The sequence below is a fragment of the Coturnix japonica genome, chromosome Z (genome assembly GCF_001577835.2).
Source record: "Coturnix japonica isolate 7356 chromosome Z, Coturnix japonica 2.1, whole genome shotgun sequence".
NCBI lineage: Eukaryota > Metazoa > Chordata > Aves > Galliformes > Phasianidae > Coturnix > Coturnix japonica.
In genome coordinates, this window is record NC_029547.1 from 6541869 (window position 1) to 6569254 (window position 27386).

Sequence of the window (27386 nt, forward strand, 5' to 3'; positions counted from 1 at the left end):
TGCAACGCTGTCCCAGATTAAACACACAGAAACATTTGCGCCTGCAAAATATACCGTGACAGAGCAGCACCATGAACCTCAACACTACGGGGGGTGGATCAGACAAGGAAAAACAGACACTTTTACAATCTTGCTCGACTAAAAGGATCGGCTTGGTCCTTATTCTCACACAAAAGGGAGGCTTGTTTTGTGCCAGATAAATACAAGGGCTCATTAAGACACAAATGCTGTTTCCACTGGAAGCTTTGCAGGACAAAGTATTTGCGTTTATCCAGAAACAGAACAAATGGGTTCAAATGTTAACAGGCTTCTGTACTCCTGCCCACCAGGTTCCAGACAAACAAAAGGAGGTGATTTTCCAGAGCTCCCCCATACTGTGAAGCTACTCCCCACGGAGGGCTGTGAATGTTCACGTGGACACTCCTATATAAATTTCTAAACAAATAAACAACAACAAAAAAATCCATTTGTTGCTATTAAATAGAGAGAAATATTCTGACTGCATTTCTGAATGGCAGGTTTATACACACTGGGAGACAAAAAGACTTTCAAATCAAATGATTAATATTTATTCAGGAGGAATAAAATAAATGACCTGGAATGGTTCCACTGGGAAGCAAAGACAACTTCCAGGAGCCCCACGAACAGTGCTTGGGATTTTCTTGGGGACTAAGATGCTTAATCCGGCTGATTAGTTTTGTGTTGGAAAAAAGGGTCTTTCCAGGAGAACCGATGCATCGAGTGACAGTGACCCCATTCACATCTGCTTTACCCTTTTGGGGAGCTTGTGCCTTCAGGTAAAAACAGGCTTCATAAAGATGCACAAGTACAGTCTCCTGGGGAAAAAAAAAAACCATAAACTTCTCTTCCTTATATCCTCACAGTTACTACCACAGGGAAATAGCTGGCATTCTGGAGGTGTTCCCAGTTTCTTATGCGGAGCATGCCAAGATATGCAGCTGGATGAGTTTCAGCCAAGGAAGTCCAACATATTGGTGGGGAAGGGAGAGAACCCCTTCCCCACTGGTAGGGCTTTCTTTTCTTCCCCCATTCTTAAAAGAAGATTAGTAAGTGTTAGCCTTTAGGACATCAGTGCTGGAAGCCCTTTGCTCCAGAAGAGAAGAATGCCAAAAAAAATCAGAAGTGCTCATCAGAATTAAAAATAGCTGAAAAGAGTTTGCACAAAGACAGCTACTGGCAGCAAGAAAATGATACTTTCTGATATCCTCCTCTCACTGGATTAATATTTGAGTAAGCAAATAGCTCTTTGGCAAATTCTTCTATTATTGGAATACAGACAGAATCACAGTCAGATGCTTCCATGCATACAGCCACACTCCATAAAAATAAAAATGGGAAATCTGTGATCCAGTGCATCTGCAGATAATGCAGGGCTCACCACAGATGCTTGGAAGAGCTCAGTCAAGTCAGTTACTGAAAAGGCTTTCTTATAAAATATATTCCCATGATTGTCGTAAATTTTTGAGCCATCAAACCAAAGACATTAGAGGGAAATGGAAAAAAATGCTCAAGAAACATTAAAAGATTTTATACATTAGGGGACTATAAATATCTGAGAAATTATGGGTATTTTCCAGACCAACAGGTCATCAAGGTAACCTGCACAGCAAGGCATACTGAAATGTCTGTTTCTCATCAACAACTAGGAAAGGAAAGTTAGTGTACATGACCGCCCTGCAAGGGCCCTAGACTGAGTCCCTGGCTTTCAAGAAGGGTATTATGAATAAAATAAACCCAGAGAACTACTTACTTTTCTCAGAGAAGTTCAAAATGCAAGACAAGAAAGCGTTCTGCATCAGTAAACCGGAATATAAGATCCTGCAGGTCTCAGGTGATATTTCTGCCATGTCCCAGGCACAAACAAAAGCTTTCAGCAAACAAAGTGTTCCCATTGGTGAGACCACAGAGGCATGACTGCTCCTGAAGAATTAACTTTGAAAGTGCAGAGTTAATTTGGATGCCAAGATTGCAGCAAAGCTGCTCCGTACCTTTCCTAAATTTCAATAGATCAAGGAAACACTCTTGCCTTTTACATCTCAAATGGAAATTTCATCTGATGTTACAGTTAGGAAGATCCATCACTGCAGTACCTGAACAGCTTACAGGTATCAATGGACAAGGCTGTTTGGCATCACCCTGCACCATCAGCCTAAAAGAGAGGATAATTCATAAAGGGAAGACTCTGAGCTGCACAAAAGTTACTTGATTTTGTTAACTTTGCTGAAGTCCATGAGTACAGATAAGAGAATTCATGTACATCAGATCTCAGAGCACCTTCCACTACAGTCTGGGAAGTTACTCTTTAAGGACAATTATCTGAATACCTGTGCCCTGCCATGGCAACGAACCATTGTGATCAGACTCCACTCATAATCTAATCTCTACCCAAACCAAACATTTCCCGTGTTTGGTGGGTTGTTTGTTTGTGGGTTTATCTGGGGGTTGTTTTGATAACTTCCAGTGAGACATTTCATATATTCTCTCCCTTGTCCTTCCAAGGATTGAGATGAGAGGGAACTGAAGCAAGTTAGGGGCAAAAATTAAAGCATTAACTGTACCTTAACACATCTGCCTCTGAAGTGAGAGGGCACAGACAGCACCAAAACATCTTCAGATCTGACAGGTTGCTCTGCTACCAATCTGCACTAGCAGGTGAGACATGTCACTCCGTGACAAGTATCAGAAATAAAGGAGCTTAATGAAACTGCAAGTGTTTCAAATGATTTCTCTCCATCGTGAAACAGGAGACAACAAGCAGTTCTAACAAAACGTGGAGACTTTTCTCCCCAGAGCTGCAATGGTTTAGAATTAGCACTTTGTGCGTGCATGTTCTTTTAATGTCTGCATTTATTAAGGAGCAAAACAACCATGCATCTTAAATGCCAAAGAAATATGGATCCATAAATAATGCCACATTCCTATTGGTACCTAATCTAAATATTTATGTAGTAATTTACCAGCAAAAGATGTAAACTATTCCTTAAATGTTACACTGTACTAAAGGTTAACCACGTGATATGTTTTTACCATGAGGCTCTGAATTACGCTGAAGACAAATTTTTGTTTCCAGTGTAAGTTTTGGTGCTGTAATGGATAGTCAGAGACAGGAAATTTGTCACTTCTCAGTGATGAGTGCTGAAGTTCCAGCTTACTCAGTATTGTTTCAGAATGCCTAGCTACAGGCCATGCAACTCAGCAGCTGAATGAGAGAGAAAGGACCATCTTCTTCACGGCTATAAGAACTAGAAACAGACCTGTTAGTGAGGTTTGATTGCAACCAGAAGGCTAACAATGCAGAGTTTTGCTTACAAATGAAACGCCTGTTGACATAAGCAACAACCAAAAAGGCTGTGTACACACTCTTATTAGGAGAAACATGAAATGGAGCAGTAGAACTGCCCCGCTACAAATACATGCCCTCCCTGTACTTTATGTGGGAATTCATGATCCACTCCTCACACACTCCCATAAAGTCCCGCTTCCCTTCCACTCCATATCCTGCTACAGCCATCATCATATATTTATGGCCTTAACTATTCCTTTTGGTTTTTCCTTAAGCTCTCACCATCATGCCTTCTGTTCCTAAAACCTTTAATATTAGACAATTTCCAACTTCTATTTTTTCTCCTATACATGTTCTCCTTTACAGATATTATTTCTGCTGACTTCTTTTCCAATTCTCTTGATCTCTACATGATCTTCCATGCTGAATACTTCCTTCATGTCATCACTTTCCTCAGATAGCAGACCTTTGAAGATCACTACAGGATCAGCCATGTAGGCTGAGATACAAAGACTTTTATGGTGTTTGGCATTTTCACTAACGGAGTCACTTCTATTTACACTCCACTGAATATAAACCATACTTCCGTTAACTGTTTTGCCTCTACTAATTTACCTCAGTTTACAGGATGAAAAGGGAGGTGGGACAGAAAACACACACTTAAGTGGCTTTCTCAGAGGACAATATTTTCCTCTGTTTGGAGAACAAGAACAAATTAAGCAGTATTGTCAACATTACCACCTTCTACACTGGAACCCTTGGGAGGAGAAAAATCCCCCAGCCCTACACACCAGGCACTCACAAATAAACATCTCAATGCCGTTTGAATGTTTTAAAGAATAAGAACAATAAGAATGGTTAGAAAACACAGCCCATCTTATTTACGCTTCTTTTAAGACTGTTAAAGCACAAACCCCAATCAGTAGGAAAGCCCTGCTTTTTTTCTTTATTTCCCCCTGATGCAGCTAATGAGAGTAAAGTGAGCAGATCTATTTGTGTTCCCAGCTTCAGCAAGACATGAAGCGCAGACTTATTGATGGAATCTGCATTTTTGGGTCTCATCTGTTCTGCTTGAGTAAGTTTACCATTTGGAAGCAACGTTTTCAGGCACTGGTATTTGAGCACCATGGCTCTTTGGGACTATCTTTTACCTCTGCCTCACCATATCTAGATCTAGAAACCTCTAGGAAAAAAAAAAAAAAAAAAAAAGAAAGAAAGAAAGAAAGAAAGAAAGAAAGAAAGAAAGAAAGAAAAAAAAAATTAAGAAGCTAAACATTCATTCTTAAAAAGCAGTAAAATCTCTCATTTCAGTGATATACTGAAGTACTCAGAATGTATTACAGCTGATCAATGCAGAAAAGAGGTACAGAATACCACTGAAAATACAGCTTATTTGCATGCAGACCATCATTAAATATGTTGTTGGAATTAAGTAGCTTTCATAAGAGAGATTCATAGCAATTATCAGAGGTAAAAGCAATCCTCTCCAATACAGATGTTTACTTCCTGTTCAAAAAACTACAGCAGGAAAACTGCCCTGTTATAAATAATTGTCCAGCATCAACCACTGAGCTGATATCAGTTACTTTTAAGTGTACAAGCTGTAACAAAGAAATTGGTGGCTTTTTTTCCCCCAGATGACTGAATGCATTTAAAATATTTTGCCAATAAACAAATGCCTGCACCTGTATTTTGTTAGAATCCTTCCAATTCCATCTCTTCTGTTTCTAAGTGGAACACAGAATTAGTCATCTCTAGGAAACAGAGAGCATTAGCTTCTCATTTCAAAAAGCTCTATTAAAGCCCATTTGAGAGAATATGGGGCTCTACTTCACTGTGTTTTTCCTTTCGATGCCTCTTAATAGCTAGGCTCAACCTCAATATTGGTATCTGCTGTACACACTCTCATGCAAAGCCTGTGTGCAGACCTATCCAAAACAAGTGCATCCATCCGTTTTGTTGCAACGGGCTGGGAGAAATCTGCACACAGGCACAGCTTCTTCCAGATGCCTGGTTTTACTTCTTGCCTTTTTCTTTTGAAAAATAGCAGAGGTGGTAGAAACGTCTATTCCATTTCTTAGATTTCACTGTGCACCTTCTGTATCTTAGAACATGGCAAATACTGTCTCCACACGATATCCCCGGTACTTACAATGCAAAATACTTCATGACACTTCTAGCTCTGGGAAAAGAGAAAATGAAGCATGAAATAAGAAATATACTAGCAGAACAATATTCATTGACACTGGTTAAGTCTGTATACTACTGCAGAGGGAAAGCATCAGTATTTGGGGGTTTAGGCTATTTTCATTTTGTGTTCTAGCTATATTTGCCCAGGTTTTCCAATGTCAGTGGTATGTGAGTTCATACAGCTTTTCACGCAACATGCAACCCAAAGCTAAATTGATCAAATCATGCCAAAATCCAACATATGTATATATGTTCTCATTCAAGTGACAATTTATTTACTTATAGCTATCCAAGGAAGGTAATTCTCCTCACAGCTTTTCATAAATCTCATGCCCCTGCAAAGAAAAACGATCACTTTTTTTGGAAGAGTCTGATCCTAAACACAGAGCTAGCAATAATCTTTTCCTTCCTTGCAAGAGCCAAGATAACAGGTTCACAAACAATAAAGCCATAAATATAGAAAAGAACTCATAAAGGAACAACGAAACTGAACAAGGATTGAACTGAGATGAAGAAGTTTTAAAAAACTATTCCTTGCTTCCTGTAGCCCGTACTGAAATTGAAAGAATATCTCACAAAAAATAAAAATAAAAAAATTCTTAATGTACAGTATATACAAGCCATATACAATTTAACTTGTACTAATTTGGCCAACTCTGTACTGATATTGGATGCATACATAGGCAATGACAAAACTCTAGAAATTCTCTTACTTGGGCAAAGTTAAATTAAAAGAAAATGCACGGCAGAGGCAGAAAATAAATGATTTTCAGGTCAATCTTCAGAACCCCAGTCCCAAACAGGGAGCAATCTGAATTGGCAGTTCACAGCACCTGATTCGGCACTCAGAAGTGAAGGCACAGGGACTCTGTGCCCAAGGAAACATTCAGGGCCAGGTAAACAAAGCGGAACCAGATATCCTTACATTAGCTAACCAAGACTGCAACAGATCATATATAACACATGGGATAAATTCAAAGAACTGCAACTTCAGTTTCACAAAACCTCATTCAGTACCACAATTTGATTGTCTTGTAGACTCTAACCAGGACAAAAACCTTCAGGTTCCACTTGTACTGTCGCATCCTTCCTTGTGATTGAGAGAAGACCTTTCTCACTTTCTTTTCCCTATTTTCTTTTATCCTCCACATACTAGAGAAAAGAAAACAACAGACCAGCACATCACTGAGTGGACGACAGTTACAATTCTGGCTAGAAGTCATTATAGGTAATCCACAAAGGCTTCAATCTTTTATTACTGATTTGCTTAAACAGTAAATCAGACATGCTCTAATCTAATAGGCAGCCTGGAATACACAGCCCTGATTTACCAAGGACTTTCTTGCAAGGTATTATTTAAAGTATAAAAGGCATAAAATAAGTAAAAGCAAAGATAAAATGCTACAACATTCATTACCAACAGGTTTGGTACAATACTGACAATGCCATAGCTGCAGCATTAGCAATTTACACTGTGAATGAATAATAAACTCTTTAAAAATCACCCCACATTTTTGTTTTCTTTCACTGGCCTGGGGAAAGAGTCCCTTACCCCCCTTACACCTCCCTTCACATCCACCCGGACATTCTTTCAAGGGACAAGTGGCCTTTTCACAACTTCTGACAGATTTTCAAAGATCACCACTCAGATCTTGGAAAGCTCCCAAAGCACACAAGGAAGCACCCCAACCATCCTGTGCACGATAAGAAAATATCATTAAACTACACAATTTAAAGCATCTGAAAACTTATTTTTTACAGCACTCTTGTATATAAACTGCCGCAAAGGGACAATAATATTTTACTCCATTTCCTTAAGGCAGGAGGGATTGGATATTGCCAAGGGAGGCAGCAAAACTAAAAGACAACTTTCAACATCCAAAGCAGGTAATGCTACACAGGTACCACATGGGTACATTCTCTTCATTTTCCTCCCAAAAAGCCATGAAACTTGTTTATACAAAGCAGTACTGAAAGAAGATGCTTAAATGCATTCTTTGTACACATTTGTTAGAAATGTCTCGGATTTCTCACCACACTAATGAACACCTCCTAAACCATCCTGAAATAACCTCACGCCACAAACAACACACACCAGTCACCACAGTCGAGATGCTGACATTTGCTGCAGGGCTCGTACTGCTGCACTGAACTGGGGCACATAATCCACCTCTCTGTTCTAATTTGACTAGAATCTATTCCAGCCTGTAGAAGAACTGTAATCTTAACTGCACAATATGTATATTTTTCCCTTGATTGCGCCTACTTGTTCTTTCAAGGGCATTCCCATTAGGAACAAACACTTCTCCATCCTCTCTCCCCCTTAAAGCAGAGTGAAAATAATCATATCAAGGGAAACTTATTACTGTTTCCAAATTGCGTCTGGCTCTCAGCAGGCACACTCTCCAGGCAACAGTTTTGCCGCTACATTATGACTAATTTTTTATTTCTTTTTTTCAGATGACATTTTGTACTGTAAGAAGGTATAAGAAGGACAGATAGATGTGATTTGGGATAAGACAGAAGCTCCTCTTCCAAGTGAAATAGCAGTGCCTCACCTCCCTTTGCACCCTCCTTCAGAGAAATTCCATTCTCACTCCAGAGAACAATTTCTTAGCACATTGCCCACATGCGAGGCACAGAAACACCGATCCTTTCACAAATTAACTTTGTAAGAGAAGGATGCAACCTGTAGTTTGTTCAAATTTGGAGTTCACACTTACTTTATGTCATGAAGAAATTAAAAAATAAATAAATAAATAAATAAATAACGAAGGCTGGGGAGAGAACAAAAGAAACCCAAAAAGCAGTCATTTGATTTCTGGCTACCTGGACAAAGCACATGTTGTCTAATGCTGCCATCTGCTGTCCACATATAGCAGCAGTGCAGCTCTGGCAGAGAAAGAAACAATTTCAGGAGTATTATCCAGACTGTTCTCTTCCACAGCTAATATCTCCTGGATCACCATTTTGAAAAATCAGAGCTTCTCCACATTCTCTTCCATTTATATTTACAGCTTTCCACCATCCTTGCAAACAGATGCACCAGCGTGTTTAAAATAAACTGCTTCTGCCAGACAAAGAGGAAAAAAAAAGACAAGACACGTCCATCAGAACAAAGTACAGCACATACAGTTTTTTGATTAGGAGATAAAGAGCAATTCTGAAATGAATTTGAACTCACACTGCCAAACCTGCTTCAATAACAATTAACAAAACCTCCTCAAAGTCGCAAGTAATACTGAACAAGTTTATCCAAGTACATGCCAGGAAATTTAGTATAGCTCCTAGCTTTTCCAAGAGAATATATACCAACACAGGCATGAAATCTGGCAAGATGAAACAACCTTTTCAACCAACAGAAAGGGCTCCGTATTTTAACATTCATATTTTAACAAATCATTATGAGTAAAACAATCAGGGAAAATAGATTTCTTTTTGGGGACAGGAAAGAGGGACACAGAAAATACTGCAAAAAAAAAAAAAAAAAGTATAAATAAGAACAGAGAGCACTGCAAATCAGAAAGCAAATGGAATGAAATTGCGAGCCAGGTTCTACCTTTAATCTGTAAACATAAGAATGGCAACTCTCGGATTGCCTATAAGAAAGGCTGCATGTTGTCATCTTATCTACTGGTAACCCTCACAGCCTGGATCCTGTTTGGAAGAGTGTTTTGTTTCCCATTAAGGGCAAGCTCATAGGTACTATCTAGATGTATCACTCCCGACTGAACATTACACTCTTCTTTGTATTGCTAGCCTTCCACATAGCCCTAACTAGACACATGCATGTCTTCTTCCACTCTGTGATCCTGTGTTCCTAACCTGAATAACACACTTGCTCCACTCATCACGTGTCCCCAGGTAGCAGGAGAATCCCTGTCCACACACAGAGATGTTTTGGAGAAGCCAAGGCAGTCATTCTTGTTGGTTCCAAAACTAAGGCACGCAGCCCTCCCACATGCACAGCAACCATGCCCTTCCTGCTCAGGGAAGTGAGAACAAAAACCTACCAAAAGCCAAACAAAAAACAGAGAGAGAGCTTGCTAAAGGCTCAGGAAAATGTACTATAGGCTTGAAACAAAATAAGGACTCAGTTAAAAGACAGCTAAGCTATATCCCCAGCCTAAGCCCTGCATGATGCTTAGGTCCCACTTCCCTCTTCCTTCACAGCACCTTCTCATGTCTAATAAAACATAACTGTAAGCTAGTTCCTTAAAACTGATTTTGGCCAACAAAGAGTAACTCTTTAGAGCAAAAGTGTTCAGATACCACAGCTGAATTATCAAATTTTAAGAATTACTGATGCAGTCAGTTTTACAGCAGTGGTGCCACAAAGATTGTCAGGAACAACAAAGCCTTGGAGTCACAAAACCCTCTTCGAAGCCTGGCTCCAAGCTGCTATCGCTTCTAATTTTCAACTATTATGTGCAGCAATTGTAAGTGAAAGGGCTCGGCGTGCCTGAAGCATTTTGAATCAAAAATAAATAAAATAATAATAAAAAAGAAGATCCTATGATTTAGATCCAGCTTCAATAAAATAAAATAAAACCAACATGCAATTAAGATGATTTACGCCAGGTTTATTTCTTTAGCTGTACGGAGAGAAGGGATTTGTAAAGAACAGAAAACTCTGTATGAGTCATTTACATACTGCAGATATAAAAGGCATGTTGCTGCAATACAGGCCCTTCTAATTCTGATTTCTGTTCCTTATGACGAGCAAGTACCACTGAGCAGATTTAGATATTTCTTCTAATTCTCCAAAAATAGGCTGACCTTGGTCACTAAAATCTTTCCCTTGGCTAAACTAAACAACATCCTTTTTTTCTTATGAACTTGTGGCATCCTTCAATACCATAGCACAGTGTCTGTGTCCTCATCCAGGCACTCATAGGTTTCCAGAAACGTCACAAGTCAGGAGGGCAATCAAAATCAAATCACTTTTCCCTCAGCAGGTCTTCATAACACATTCAGCTTGCTGTGTTTTTCATTGTTTTAAATCCGTAATGTTCTCTTCAATTTGTAAGTTTTTAATTGGAACCACAAGAAAAGCAATTGTTCTCACATTTTTGGTAACTCTTGGGAACGCAGCATCACTACGGGCTTGTTACTGAGTGTTTTACTCAGTAGGGTCTGTCAGTTTGATGCAGTTGTTCTCACCACCATTTTTTCTGGGGGGGTCACAACCATTTCACTCGACTTCTCCTACACCCTGTCTTCTTTATTAGAGCCAGGGATAAGCAGACTTTTTTTCACTGCTCACTGCCTGTATCATTCCATTTAAGTACCTACAACTTTAGAAATTCAGACACAAAATGGACAGAAGGTACACGATCCAAATAATTTGCATTTGAATGTAAGCTTTGCAGGAAACTCTCCATCTCATTTCCCTCCTCACCATGATTGAAAAGGCAAATTTTTATTTTCCCTAAAAATCATTCCCCAACTCTTCCTGAATTAAGTCATCTAAAGAAACCCATTCTTTCAGTTCAGTTTTATGGTTGGTCTTGGCTGTGCCTATGTCTCAGCTGTCAGTTCTTGGCTTCACCTTCTTACTGCATCATATCAGTACTCTGTCTCCCTGCTTCACTATCAGCATTGTTTTCAGCTTTTACTCTCAGTGCTCTCTGGGTTCAAACAAAACCTACATCTGCTTTCAAAGACATTCTACATAGGAATTAACATCAGCTTGCCCTCTTCATTAATGGTTCCTCTACGATCCCATCTATTAAGTTGCCATTTTTAATTATACTGGTTCACAAGATCTTTGGACAGCAAATGTACTTAAAACATTGTAAACATGCATGATTAGCACCAAAGCAGCAATACAGTTCCAAACAAGTCACATCTGAACTAGAAAATATAAGGCTGTAGAAGTAAAACACCAGCGCTTTGAATTAAATTTCAGATTAAGCATGGCAGTAGATCAGAGATCTCCAGTGTGCCATGCTCAATATAGCTCACATTGCTACAATAAGCAGTAAGCAGTGCTCTAGCAGAATATTCCAATCGGCTTTCAGAATAAATCTCAAGTAGGGGGTGTAATAATCAAGTTGGTAAACTCAATTTGAACATGAAACATATTGATTTCTTCTGTGGCTAATCACCATCATGATTCTAAATTATAAAGATCAGAAATTCTCTTCTCCCTCAATGCGTACAGTAAATTGCAAACCAACAACAGTCCACAGAGCTGTAATTGCTATCCTAACAGGATAAAAACGCCTACTTGTCCTGTTGTTTTTGTCAGTCCATCTTCTCTGTACTTTTTTTCCTCTGCTTGTTTACTTTACCTGCTTATTTATCACAAAAGTGAACTTTACAACAGAGAGGACTATTTCACCACTCCACAAGTGGAATAATCCCTTAAATGGCCCCCAAATCTGCTCTTTCTTGCAGTAACAGATTGCACGTTCTTATATTAGCCAATACTGAAGACTAATGACTAATATATCCTACACATTCCAGTACTGCTCCTTTATAGCTTCACTCCATTTCAGCTGAGTATCTTCATGCATTCTGTGCATCTTCATGCATCCCTTTTGTAGCTGACTTTTTAAAGTACAGTCATCCCATTTCAATTTCCTCCGCAAATACAGATTTTTACTAAGAGCTCTGCAATACTTAGGCAGGAAGATAAGCATTATCAAAGGTCATCATTAAAATGCAGAACTAACTAGATCCATCATAAATATCAGTACCTACTTTGAGTTAGTTGCTTTTCAGCCCTCAAATTTCACTTCCAGAATGTACTTAAATTGCAAACTCTTCAGGCTTTCTTACCAATCTCATTTGTCTAACAGTTTTAATACCATTAATACACGCATACGATACAACTTGGATTATTCTTTCCAACTCAATTCATCTGTGTTTTTCCAAACTTAACACTATGCATGGACAGTCTTGACTAAGTGTGGCTGACAATATATCCACAAAAGAAAGCCTCTCACATCTTTGTAGAGACTACTGCAATAAAAAGCAAAGCTCTGTCTGAAGACAGTAACTGAGTTGAGTTCACACAGGGCACACTTTTGGGGCATGAAGAGTGGCAGTTTTCATTTTGCTTTTGTAAAAGATACCATCATCCACAGCAATAATGTTGAAGCAGTTCAGTCTGAAAAGAATCTGCCACATTCAGAGATGAGGGCACACAATAAGGGAAATCAGGACTCAGTAAACAACTGAGACTTGGCTCGAAGTATGAATGCAAATGGAACCATGACAAGCTAGAGCATTAGAAGATCCTGAACTATGAATTTCACCTTTAACTTTCACTGTGGTGAAAATGGTACATATTATTCTTCAGTAAAGAACTGTCCTGAAAATTATAGGGGGACCGATAATTAAATATCCTGCATCCAATTATTTTCTTAAAGGCCATCTGCAAATGGAAAGCAAGTTTAGAAAGAATGGTATGTCTTTCTAAGAGAGGGAAAAAATACCCCACAGATTACGCTTATTCTCAATACCCACCAAAAGAAAGAGCAGACCTTCCCAACTTAACACTGCAATTATGATTTCATTATAACTGACTGCTATAAACAAATCAAAAAAAGCTCCTTTGCACCAAACATTCTGCCTCCAGCACACAACACAGCATTTTTGTTCAAACAATGCAGACGATACTTTTTGGGAAAGAATTATGCTTTTTACCAAGGCAACAGAAGTATTCCCCCCATCCCGCACTAATCCCTTCTGGTGCCTTATCATTCCTGTAAGAAAAACCTACACAAAAGGCTGAAGGCACAAGGATAAGCTGCTCTTCTGAACATCTTGCTGTTCAGAGAATGCCCTTTCATCCTCACCATTTTTACTTCATACCTAATTTGGTGTCTTTTCCCTTCCAAAACAAAACTCCTTGCAACTTCAAGCAACTCCACATTCTTCTTCAGCTAGATATGGCTCTTGCACTGAAACACTGGGATACCACTATGCAGAAGGGATTTATTGGACGTCGTTATGCCTAGCATTGGGCAAACAAGCTGCTTACAAAAGAATTCAGACATTTTAGCTCTAAAAACCCAGTTTCATTTGCCAAATTTTTTATCCTCTTGGATTTAAGCAGACATGAAGAGGAACTGATTTGTCACCCACATACAAGGTTTTAACCATTGGAGGAGGAGAACTTTCCCTGAAGTCCATGGAAGGGGAATATTGTTCAGATTAACTTCTCATCCACAACAGTTTTCCTGTTCCACAGGGAAAACATCTTCCACAGTCTGCTTACCCCATAAGCTTTAGAAATCCCTCTATCTTTCCATCTGACGAAACAGGAGCTTTACATTTTAAGGGAAGTACTCCAATTTAGATACCTACAATGTAGGTCTTCCGTTTGGCCTGGATCTCATCCAAATCAACACAATGGTAGTTCACTTTGAAAGGTAACTCAAGCACAATGCCCCTGGCATTAACCATTCCATTAATTCTCCCACTGCATAATAAAAGCTCAAACAGAACTCTGTGCACCCCACGCCAACCAAGCAGGCAGCGTGATAAACCTCTCTGCTGCTATGCAAGTCTTCTCTTTCTTTGCCTTGGCAAAAGGGAATGAAGCAATACTTCATCATTGTCATACACAAATTTGTTTTCTTACAAAGAAAAAACTACAAAAGATTTCTCCAAACATATGGAAAAATGGAAGATGGAGTGGCAACTCAGTGAGGCTGTAATTATGAGATGCAAGCTCATCATCCCACATTATTTTCCTACAGTTAGAAATACCATTTTATCTAAAAGAAAAGTAGTAACAGAGAACTAGACTTACTCTTAGTTGATCAAACTGTTAAGGACAGTTATACCCTTCCAAAAAACATCCCTGAGCACAGCTGTATGCAACTTCATAATTCAGACTGTAAATGATCCACGACAAAGCCCTCCCAGCAAAAGGACCAAAATTGCAAAGATTAATGCAAAAAATATACACAGCTCTTGTAGAGGCGCTCTTGGACACTGAACCAAGTTCAATTAAGGACACTTGCCAAAGATAACCAGACAAACCAGAAAAGACTTCCCTCAGCTTTCTCTGTGCTTTAAAACAACTTTCCTGCTGGGGAAGGAAAGTTTAAACAGAGAGGTATTACAACATTTTCTCTGCTGTGAACTCCTACACCCATTCAGAAAGGCCATGTTGCCAAAGGTGACAGATACCACATTGCACTTACTGCATCTCAGCTAGATAACAAATCAAGTTTGCAATATAAAGCTGTTCAAGAGCAAGATAAAATATCAGCATCCACACATACAAACAGATACTTAACATGGAAATAGCAAAAGACTCAGCTTCGGTTTTCACCATTTGATTTTGCAGAATCCCTAAAGCTGTCTATGGAATTAATGTCCATGGGCAGACAAACAGAAAATGCCTAAGTGTTCCACAAGGAGATTAAGGCCGAGTCTGAAATGAAAATATACCAAGACAAAAGGCAGCAGCAACCTGCCAGAACCTTTGTCAGAGTTTTCACAAACAGTTGCACATTGACACAAACAGGTTTAATACAACAGAAGCATCTTCAGAACTTTGAGACACAAAAAAAAAAAAAAAATAAGGAAAGGATAATCTGAAGTTTACTCTTTCTGAGAGCAAAAGCATATTTTCTCAGACTGCTGCTGACTATTCTAATCAGCAATAAAACTGATTCTCAAACTGTTTTAAATGAAATCTGTCTTCAGTAAGGGCAGTTTTCACCCACAGTCCTTACTGTGCAAGCTCTGAAAGTGGACAAAAAAGAAACAACAAGAAAAACATAGTGCCAGAATAAAGGTATTTGAGTTTTAAGCAGTGCTTCTATAGCTTTCATTTACTATGTTAAACAAATTCTTAAATTTCTACTTTGGTTTCTTCACTTTTATGAAGATGAGATGGAAGTAATACATTTTATCTCACAGAATGAGGACAGAGTTACGAGCATTTGCAAGCCACTCTGATCTCCTTCAACGAAAGAACCTAGATTAGCACAACACGTTATGTCTTAGAATGAGTTGATTTTAAGCAGGAAGCAGCATTATGTAAATTAGTTATAAGAAAGTAGAAATTAGAAGAAGACAATTCAAATATAGTCAAAAAAATGAGTAGAGGCAGTGTACAACATTAAACACAGACACATTGGCTCCACACGCACATTTTATGTTTGCACATAGAACATGGAACTCACTCCACCTCCTAATCGTATTTTAAAACTTGACCATTCAACAACATTTCAGCTGCTTTAATTCAGTAGCCCTGTATGCATTCAAGGCAAGAAAGAGTTATAGAGAAACCCATCATCATTTTGGTTTTATAATCACTGAAGGGAAAAAAAAACCACGATGCATTCAAACCAAAGTTTTGTACTATTTTTTCATAGTCTGCCAACTACAATAAAACCCTGAGATTTCCCATGCCTTCCACAGCACCCCACTTCGAGGAACTAAGTGTAATTTTACATTTAACAACATGCTGTAATTTCCCAGTTCATGTAGAGTTCTACACAATATTATTACAACTGAACATTTCTCGGAATTACCCGAGTTTCTATACAGACAAGACTAAATTATATAGTTCTATGTCTAAAAGTAAAGTTATGCATCAGGTTGTTTTTATGGTTCATCCTCTCAAAAAGGAAGAAGTTGCATGGGAAACAACATAAAATGCTAGGTACAGTTTAATATCCACAATTTCATGTTTATGTATGCTTATCCAGACCACAAAAAAAAAAAAAAAGTGATAGCAAAAAATAAATCAATTTGACCTGCATAACCAAGATATAACCGAGAAAAGGTCTATTTTCAAGATGGTCCCAGGGAAATTATTAAAACTAGTTACAGAAATTAAAGATGTGTGAAGGTGCCTTTCTGTGATGACAAGCCTAGAATTATTGCCTAGACAAGCAATAATGACAAGCCTAGAATTATAGTTTTAGAATATAAATTCTTGTATATTCTCAAGCATTTCAGCGAGACACAGTAAAGTGGTCTCTTTCAAGACACTGAATACTGCTCTGTGGCTCTTAAGGCAATAATGTAAGGGTTGTCAACTTCACTGAAATACATCAAAACCTAAGGCAAAATAAATGCAAAAAATTTAATCCTCTTTTAAGGTTCACAATAAAAAAGTAACAGGCAGGGAGGCAAGCAAAAACTAAGATTCTGGTACAAATTTACCCTCCTCGTACTGCATATTCTGTATGTTTTAGAACATACGCTTCACTGTAAACAACAAATAAATGAATGTATAACTGAAAATGGAAAAGTACCAAAAATAAATAATGAATGTCTTAACAGTGCAAACAAAAAATGTCCCTTGTAAGCACGACAGTAATTCCTAGAGTGGTTTGAATAACAAGCTTCCCCCACCATTTGAGTCATTTTTGTCATTGCGTCTTTGTCACAGTTTATGTCACTGCACATTCAGGTGAAAAACCAACTACTTGCGCTCAATCTCAATTCTGTCATTAGCAATGTGGTTAACAACTCCTGCTTCAAGTTATCCATCCCAAACTTTCAAGCATTTGCTTCAAAGGAACTGAATATCTGAACTCCTATAGCCTTTAACGCAAGTCATGGCATCCTGGAAAGCACTAAATATGATTTTTCTGCCATCCTATGCACCTTTATAATCAGGAGAGTGACTGAAATTCTAAATTGGAAACTGCAACTTAAGCCAGGAGGTGCGTGTAGTGAAGCAGTATAAATCAAGGCCATCTCCACTCCAGTATGTACACCACAGCCATAAATGAATGCAGTAAGCTTTCAGAGAGCACAGAAATCTTTCAAAAGCCATTGAAAACGATACAAGTCAAGCCTTTACACTATTCAACAGAAGCAGTTGCAGATATACCTCAGACTGGCACTTAAGGGCAAACTTCAAATGACAAATTGAAATGTAGCTCTTATTTTTCCCCAACCATTTTATTATTTTTTTTTAATTCCAACAATTTCAGCTTTCAGGACAGAATATGTATGCCCACCATCAGATATTCAGTCCACCATCACAACTGAACAATTCAGCTCCTCTCTTTTCCCCCACGAAACCCAAACTCCCATTCATCATCCTCAGCAGTTCAAGCCTGGGAATTCATGAGTCTGACCACCAGCCCAGAGAACAGACATCTTCAGTGCAAGATACAGTCATGCTCAGCATAACAGATTCTCAGCCCATCTCTGCTGGTTTCACCTCACTATCATGAATTGCTAATACAATGCAAATAAAAATACTCTCTCTGCTGCAACCTGACAATATTTGCTTCACACATGCACGCAATTAAATAGAAACAGCACAGTTACTAGAACACAAGCTTGTCACTAGACTGATGCTACTAATTTAGAATACAATCTTCAATCTTTATTACAGCAGTAATCCTGTAATATGACTTGAAACAGATCCTTATATGCCTATTAACATGTGAATGAAAGCTTCTTCCATGCCCATGATGTTTATTATAGGATCTCAGCACTGCTCAAACAAAAGCTTTGGCTGATTTTTTTATTTATTTTTTTTTAATTATTATATTTAATTTTTTGGGGGCCTAATTGGAAAAATACAAAGCTACTTTGCTTATGAAGAATAGATTTGCCATTTGGATGCATTTCTGTAAGACTGGAATGGAAGCTACAGAAATCTAAAATAGCATGAGATCTGCATTGCATTCACTTAGAGAGTAGTTTAATAATTCAAGGTTTATTTGGAGGCTTGTTTGCAACTGTAGAAAAGGTCAGACCTAATATGAATAAGGTATTAAAGTTTGCACATAAAGTCTAAGGTAAAGATAAGTAACAAGACTTGTTTACTATCCAGTTGCTCAGTGTGCAGAGTTAAGATTTTTAAATCAATGCACTGATAACAACACGGATTACTGAAAAGGTTCTTCTGCACAGAGGTCAGCACACATATAAAGAGTTCAACTGGAAATCACAGAAACTGATAACACAGACTGTGTGAGGGAAGTTTTATTGTTTTAAGAGGTGTTTGGATTGGAATTATATTTAGCAACCTTACCTTACATTTCTCACTGCTCTCTCAGATTTAATATTTTACCAGACAGACTCCCATGCTTCTGCATTAAACATTTCCCATGCTACACAATGGCAGTCAGATACACAATAAATTGGTAACTTTGGGCCTGGCCTATGCTGTTCAGATAAATTCTAATTACACCAGCATGCATCTACTTTGGACATCTGTAACAGGATGCAGAGACAGACAGACCCAAGGGGATGCAGATATATGCATATCCTGCTAATCTGGCCTAGTATCCACGTATTTGAACAGGTACTCATGTGTATTCAAATACACATTTTCACATCTACCTAAGATCAAGCCACCTCCTACTAAAACACTGTATCAAACAAGACAGTGGAACACTAAAAACAGAGCTCGGTATAGGTGGGCACTCAGACATCCCACAGGATGCAAAAATATTTCTCGCCTGGGAAAAAAACAAGAAAAGCACATTTCACAGAAAGCAAACTCTGCTCAGAAATGCTTCCGCATCATGTTCTCTATTTTGAAGGGGGAAAAAAAAAAAAGTGTGTAAGTTTTTAATCCTACAGGATGAATTATTTTTATTCTTTTAACATAACCTCCACTGATCAAATCCACAGAAATCTTTGTAAAGTTAATTTCATTAACTGCTATTTATGTGATTTCTTTTTCCCTATGCTTATTGATCCGACTAACAGAAGTGTGACTGCTTCTCTTGCAGACTCCTGCAACCTACCAGAGCCACTCTCTGAAGTGTCTTAGCGAATCGTAATATAAAGACAGCACCAGAAGGGATCATATACTAACAGAAAGAACAACATCCTCTCCTCCTTATAGGTTGAACATCTCCACTCCTCTTTAAGCTCCAATGGAAGAGCAAGGGACCCTCCACAACAGCCCAGCTGAATACTGAACTGCTGAACAGATGCATTCAGAACACAACATCACTGGACCCAAATTTCTCCACACGTTAGCAAAGTGCAAAAGCACAGAGGGTTCCCTTACCTATGGGGAAACATGGTAGGCACTAGCTGTGAAAATCTCACATTTATCAACAAAAGGTTTAACAAGTCTGTACATACTTTAATCAAGAATCTGAAATCATTTTATCTTATGGCTTCCAAAACTTACTTATGCTTTCACATCAATGTGATTTTGTTCTGCAGTTTAAGCATGATTTATACCCTCAATTTAACTTTGATTCATAGTATCTAATAACATTAGTCTATTGTCCAAACACTGCAGGGGGATATTAAACAAATTTAGATGGTCTGGGGGAATTTACCCACCACCATTAAATACAGAATAAATGTTTCCCATAACTTTGCATTAGATAACAATTTCAAATAAGCAAAGCATAACTATAATATGCCTGCTCTCAATAAAAATAATAATAATAATAATTAGAAAAAAATCCAAAAACCTGTAAGACAATATTGCTAAAACTAATATTAACAAAACACATGGGTTGACATAAGCCATTCCAAAGAAATCTGACCCAGATTTCAAACGTAAAAGCAGAAAAACTTGTACAAATAAAAATTACAAGTTGTGTAAGCGACTACTGTCCACAACCCAGTGTGAAGAACAATGGCCTTTTTCCAGATTTGTAGCTTACTTACTAGCTTAAATACTCAATGTTTTGAAATTCAGATAGAGACATCGGGTTAATACATGTCTGTGCAGATACAAATACATGTGTGTACACCCGTACATAAGAATAACTTCATTCCTAATATAAATACAAAATTGCTTGCTATCTTCCTTACTAATGGGTATACTTCTGCAGTGTAAAGAGTGTCCTAAAAATTAACTGTAAAACAGATGGCTTTTTTAAAGTGTGATTTAAACATGTGGCAAATGCATGACATGTGCCTTCCCTTGATTTTCCAGACACTAATTGTTCAATAAGACTTCTGCAGTACTCACAAATGCATGGAATTCAATAATCAGTCAAGTATTTAGACCCAGAAGAGAAGTCAGCAGAATTTTACAGATAGACAAAAACCTACTTACCAAAACCAGAATATCTGCTGTACTAAATACACAGTCAGCACTATAAAAAAAAAAGTTAGAATACATGTATTTGTGCACACACAAAGAGGAAACTGTTCACATTCCGGACCTAAAATCATAAATACCTTTCAGAATTGCACTATTTCATTTTGAAAACGTAAACAGCAAATTTTTACCACGTTTTCCCATTAATAAAGGACACACTCCTTTGTCCTAGCAGTCTGGTTATATTTTGTTTTCCATGACGTATATTCAGTTGCCTTTCACCCACCTCCATATTTTGAGTTTGCCAGTCAGCTCTCCCTTTCTTTACCAGTGTTCTTTATTCCAAGCATTCTGCCCAACACCGCCTCATCCATTTTGTGAATACACGTCCCTGCACACACTGATTCCAAACACAGCGAGCATATGTACTCCATCATATATCGTTAGGAGACTTTTAAGACCTTATCATGTCAAACCATATTAAAGTGACATTTTTAAGGCTGACATTCCATTTTCTCTAAGCTTGTTTTGAGCAGACATTTAGTGGAAACTTCACCCCCATTCAGGAGTTTAATCAAGAGAGAAAATTAAGAAAAAGTTAAGTCTGCTATCTAGGAAAAAGATCTATTAGGTCTTGTCTGTACTAGAGAAATGTATTCTTCTAAGAATCAATTTAGCCTTTGCAATGCACTTGTAAAATGTCACACGTTCACACACAAAAAGCATTGCAGATACTGCTAAAACTAGTTTCATTAACTCTAAATGCTATTTCAGTCGTGCTGCATTAATGCCACCTCAGTTAAAAGTTTACTGGTGTTGCAGTTCATCTTCATCAAACACCCAACCCACCACCTTCCCTCAATAAACTTGTGGGCCTTTGAAATTCGCGTGACTTCCCCATTCTCAGGAACTTTGCCAGAAATCTGTGGGACGAATACCCCAACTCTGATAATTTCACAAATCACAGGTGAGAACACCGAGTAAAGGTGTGCTGGCTTGGAAGGCTTATCAGCAGCGGGCACTGAAGAGCTTACTTTGTTCAGAAGCAATCCAAATTACTGGCCCAGCTACGGAAAAGCCTTCAAATCAGGATGAAAATCTGAACATCAAATTCAAGTCATCTGGGCAAACAACAAGAAGCCAGAGAGAAAGAGGATGTTTCCCATCTTCAGTTTGGAAAGCACAGGAAGCCTAAAGATCTCTTTCTGATCTGCTTTTATAAATCATGCACATGAACAGCTGAACCAAGCTTTTGTCAAAATCACTTTTCCACAAGGTAGAAATAAGAACAAGAAAGAAGCACTTTCTGGAACTTGTGAAATCTTTTTTCTATCCTGAAGTGATATTTTCATTTGCATCAGATGCACAGTTGCTTGCTAGGCTTGCTGGCTTAAATTTCATATGCTTACATATAAAAATTGTCCTGTTTTGCTCATTATAACAAGGTCATAAAGATACAGAAGCAGTCGAAATTCCCTACGTTTCCAACATAAAGGACTGATGACATCCACTGTTGAGATACTGTGCATGGTACAAATAGACTCGTGCACTTTAAAACAAAAACAAATAGACAGATCACTCCTATTAGTGAGGATCACGGGACCTCATCATGTCGTGGCAGAACATTAAAAAAACGCCATCGTGTAAGTCTTCTATATTGCTTGAAATACATTTTGTTGGAACAAAACTGAATTTCAAACTATTAACATTCCCTACAAAATGCAAAGTTTCGGTTTCATCCGGTTCTAAACAGAAAAACAGTTTGCCCTTATTTTATTTACATTGGCTGATCGTGTAGCAATGATACACAGTCAAAAAGGCTTAACAGAACAGATTCCAATTCTTGATCCATGAAATGACTTAAAGAACACAGTCTCAGAGACATCAGAAGTTGTATTGTGTTCTCTTCTGCCGAAGATGTACCGATATTTACAACATTAGAACAATTAACAACAATTTCCTGCACTGAGACTGATACTCTAACCACTACACCCACTCTTACACTTTTTAACCATGCCAGTTTATTTAACCAAAGCAAGACCACAGAACCTGTGAGGGAAACTCCTTGCGTAAATGAATATCAAATCAAATCAAAGCATTACAGCATTCAACATTCTGCGTAGAACTGTAGGAAAACTGACATTGCGGCAATAGAGACTACATCTGTATTAAACTTACAGAACAAGGATCCGACTGAGTTTTAAATAAAAGATAAAGCACCACATGTTTATCCTAGGAGTCTCCTGTCTGTCAGTAAGTCCGGTCCCAGCTGACTAGCATTCTGATAGATGATCTGTTACACAAGTTCATCACAGCCAGTCTGCGCTCAGAACCTTTCATAATGGAGTTCTGCCAGGCCAATAAAAACAACCCGACAAACATTTTGCAGTGTGACACCATCTTCTCTATGCATCACTTTCATTAATGTGCATCCAATGCAGCTTAATGTATGAAAATGTTTAAGTGAATTGCTCTCTTGTTATAAAGGACCTATCTTGGCACAAGGATTGGTATTGCAATCGATTCTCAAATTAGCTTTTTAAACACGAAACATAGATGCTTGTAGTCTTATAAAAAATGCTCTGATGATTGTTCTGCTTCAAAAGATCACAAGCATGGAAGAATTACTGCTTGTTTACAACAAAACCAGGCAAATTCTAGAAAACTTGCACTGTTTGGGCTAAAACTGAGACCCAAGAACTCAAACCCCAGAGAGGAATTAAAAAAAAACCAAATTCTGGAAGAAACAGATTTCAATACAACAGTACTAAAGACAGAACTAGATATATATAGTTTCTCAATTTGTTGCACATTCAATCCTCTATGATTGAAAAAGTGGAAGATCATTAAGCACTATCTATCATTTGCATCAATTTATAGGTTGGTCTCCATAGTAGAGGAGAATGATCCCATGTGCTGCTCTATTACTTGTGTTGTCACTGGGTACTGCACTACATTTGGACATTACAGCGTTACAGAATTACCCCATACCAAGCACATAACATAATCCTTTCCATCAAACTTTTGGCAATGAAATAGATCCACATCCAGCAGCATTTTGGGAAAAAAAACATATCAAAGACAGGACTAACCACATTCTAGATAAAATGCATACCATACTGCCTTCCTGAACAAAAATTTCACTTCCTAGAAAATGAAGTTTCACTTCATGTGGCAAGCAGGCCCAAATATTGAAGAGGACATGAGATATACTCTTATATATTCTTCAAAAGCATTCACAAAACTTCTGGCAGATATACTAATCTCCCATAAGCCTCCAGATTTCACAAACCCCATTAAAATAAAATTCTTGACACTGGCAGAAAAAGTAAGTAAAAGAATACCTCAAGCAATATGCTCTCATGAAGAGAGAGGAAGAGAATGAATCCTCTTGTGCTTTTTTCCACAATGGTTTCAGTTACACATTTATTTTCTCAGTGGAAAAAAAAATCCCAATGAGACAAAGATGTGACTTCCTACATGCACTGTATGAAAAATAAATCCACTGCAGACTGTAATCCAAAACTTCTGATTGGCTTATTGTGGTATTTAAGAGAGAAAGCACATCATGTCAAGGATCCTGACTTTATTGTGGGCAGTGCCACTAGAAGATTTCAGACACCTGAAACTACACAGCTAATGCAGATACAGCTAGATGTTGTTCTTTTTCTCTCCAAATTTAAACCATTCACAACAGCATGATGCTCTAGAAGAAATACCAACAGAACACCTGCAGTGGTGTCCCACATCCTCCTTAACTGAAGAGAAAGTACAGCTGAACAGGCTTCCTAAACAAACACTCCCAAAACTTGCATCCAAACTACAGAGAAATTCATCTCACTCTCTTTTCTCTTTGATAATGGGAATATCTATTGATTGAATCCCTTCCCAGTAAACATTAGGTAGCAGAAAGATATATTTAAGCAAAACAGTTGCACAAGAACAAGTATGTTTAAGCTAGGTGTGACTGAGTCTTGCTTAGAAATTAAAAGGTATCAAACAAAAAAATAGGATACTTCAAACATGATATGCTGCAGAAAAGTAACAAGTGAACCAATGCAGATTTTTAGTGGGGAAGTATTAGTGGAAGGTGGACATGATCTTAGACCGCAGGATCTTGGAGGTCTTTTCCAACCTTGGTGATCCTACGATCTTCACCACTTTATGAAAAGAAACATGCTCTGATGGCAAAGACAGCCAGAAGGGTCCTGATGGTCCTATGTCCCTGCAGGTGAGCCAGAAGAATCTCTGGCATGTCAGAACAATGTAATTATATTGCTAGTAAACTCCTTGGGCTGTCCTGTGGTTGCTGCCAGAAAAAGAAAATAAAAAAACCACGACTTGAACTCGCCAACATGTTCAATATAAACAGTTTGTTATAATCAGTTAAGGATTCATGAGCCATATGCAGATCGCAAGATCAGAGCCATGTACCAAAATGGCTCTCTGGGGAAACCAGAAAGCTTTCCAAGGTAACAAAACACAGTTCCACACCATCAGATATAACACACAACACCCTCCACGATCAAATTGGAGGTTTAAATTTCATAATCCTGTAACTTCTGTTGCAGATGACTAGAAAAATATTTCTAATTTCTTCTGTTCATAGGGAATACCTATTCTGGAGATATATTGGTGAGTTACAGCAAAGAGTATTGACAAGAGCATTAAATACAAGCACTTGCATTGAGACACAGCAGTAAGACCTTACAGGAGGTGTCTAGTTACCTGAAGTGATAGCTGGACATTCTGAGCTGCGTTCACTTGAGTCTTATTCTGCACGCCTATGATACAATGAGCAACATCATTAAAAGGATCTAAGGATCTTTCCTCAGTGTAGCTAGCAGTATGTACAGCAAGAGAAAAGTTCTCCCTGAAGAAAATGAAATATGAATAAATTCACAAAAACCTCTGAACAATGAAGCTGGAAGAGGTCATGTACCATGAAAGCTGTTGTTTTGTTCACATTTTTACATAATTCCTAAAGTTCTACTCCCAGAAGTAGCCACATAAAGGTAACAGCCTCTTATTTCAATACCCTGCTCACTTAGACTGGCCAACTATTTTAACCTCATATTTTCCAATTCCTCTAACTGTTGTGGAACATGAGCCGTTCCATTCCTCTCTTTGAGTCTCCTCCGTAAGCAGTTTAGAAGTGTCATAGCTTAGCAGGCACAAACCTGCTGAAAACTTTTACAAGATCTACTAAGTGCCCCACCTGCGCTCAAAAATTCATGTGATGGACTTCTGATGACAGCAAGGTGTCACTTCACTGCCAAATACCAAGCTGAGTTTGCAAAACTACTAAGTAGGGAAAAAATAATTTTACTAACAAGGCTTTAAAATATGCAGAAGTCAAATGACAAACCTTCACAGTGGCATTTTCAGATTTTCAAACAGTAATACTAAGTACTTTCGATGGTAAGTGAGTGGTTTCATTTATCAAAACATATGCCAATTTACCAGAGACAGTATAAGGATAATAGGAAGCTTGGCTGACTGTAGAACACTGAAAGACAAGATGCATTGCTGGATCAATCATATTTGAACCTTGCTAGATGTAGATGAATACGGAAGCAATAGTCTTGCTTGGCAATTAAATTTAAAGATAATCATCATCTGGCAGGCTTCAAATCATAGTGTGAGATGCCGTCATAGCATGCAGACAGTTCCCTTGCTGCACCTGCTTTGGCACCAGGCAAGATGCAGTAGACTTTGATTACCTGGTTCTTTCAGCCAGAAGGGTACGAGAAAGTTTTGATAGCCACAATTGTTTTATTCCATTTTATTCCCGATGCTTGGGATATACGTCCTTCAGCTGGCTCATTTCTAAATCACTTCAGTACTTAAACTGTCACACTTGATGCATAATCTGACACCACAGAGTCATAGTTTGAATATTTCAGTTCCATTACTTTTAATTCTGTACTAGTTAATCATATTTTATTTAAAGGTAAAATGTTAATCTTCTGATGTTAAAAATCATCATACTTTACCCCTTTATGGTCACACATTAAAATAAGGATATCTGACAATTAACTAGAGTCTTCCTTTCAGGATTCAAATGAGAAGCTGACAAGAGGTCACTTCAGAATCCATGTAGCAAAACAGTCTACTCTGCATGACAGAGGTGCTCTCTCTAAATTTCCCAGTACTCGACAGATGAACTTAGCACACCTCACGAATTGTTACCTTGCTTTGGTAGACAGCATTTCCATCCTGATTAAAAGGCTTACCAGAAAGCACTTGCAATCATTTGCCATACAGTGGCTGTTTGCTCTGTTTCAAGCTCAAAATTGTAATAGAGATATAGTTCAATCATCCAGTGGTTCTCTCTGAAATAACATAAAATAGTTTTTTCTTGTAGTTGCTGCTTTAATATTGCTACTTCTCTTGATCTGAAATAGAGCTGTAGTGTTGAGATTCACACACCCCCAGAATGAGGTCTTAGAACGCAAGCATTTCCCAGTAGGGATTTTTGTCTCTATACTTGTCTGCAAAGCAACTAGCAAATTGTTAATCATCTATAATTAAAGACACCATAAGCCCAGAACCCATCAGAGTATATCTCCAGTGTGCTCACGTGGCCCTTTATGCATAAAATATGCCTTTTCATTTCAGACCAAGAACCCTTTTGCTTGTGGATGCCTCCTTCAAGCTTTCTTCATGGGCATGTCATGGAAGAGAGGCATTTTTTTATTTTTTTAAATATATGATACACAATGAAAGTAACAAATCTAGGTCTTATGCTTGGCTCCAACACTTCAGTAAGATTTCCAGAGACTTACCACATTTATAATGTTCAAAGCCAGGGGTATCTGTAAAGCACCATAAGTGTCATAGTAATGCCAGCAAGCAGCACCCCAAATCTTTAAACACATATATAGTAGAGAAAATCACTGGGTTTCTATTCTTATTTAATCAGGTCAT

At 38.1% G+C, this 27386-nt stretch overlaps 1 protein-coding gene and 1 long non-coding RNA gene across 4 annotated transcripts in view; both read right to left on the reverse strand.

Moving 5' to 3' along the window:
- The window catches only part of KIAA1328 (KIAA1328 ortholog), a 172192-nt gene that overhangs the window by 111962 nt on the left and 32844 nt on the right, over window positions 1–27386 (reverse strand). The gene's annotated exons all lie outside the window — the stretch shown is intronic.
- LOC107305743 lies at window positions 547–4482 on the reverse strand. Its single transcript, XR_001551881.1, has 2 exons — window positions 1772–4482; window positions 547–836 (listed from the first exon to the last, which is right to left on the reverse strand). It is a non-coding gene; the product is annotated as an uncharacterized LOC107305743 (long non-coding RNA).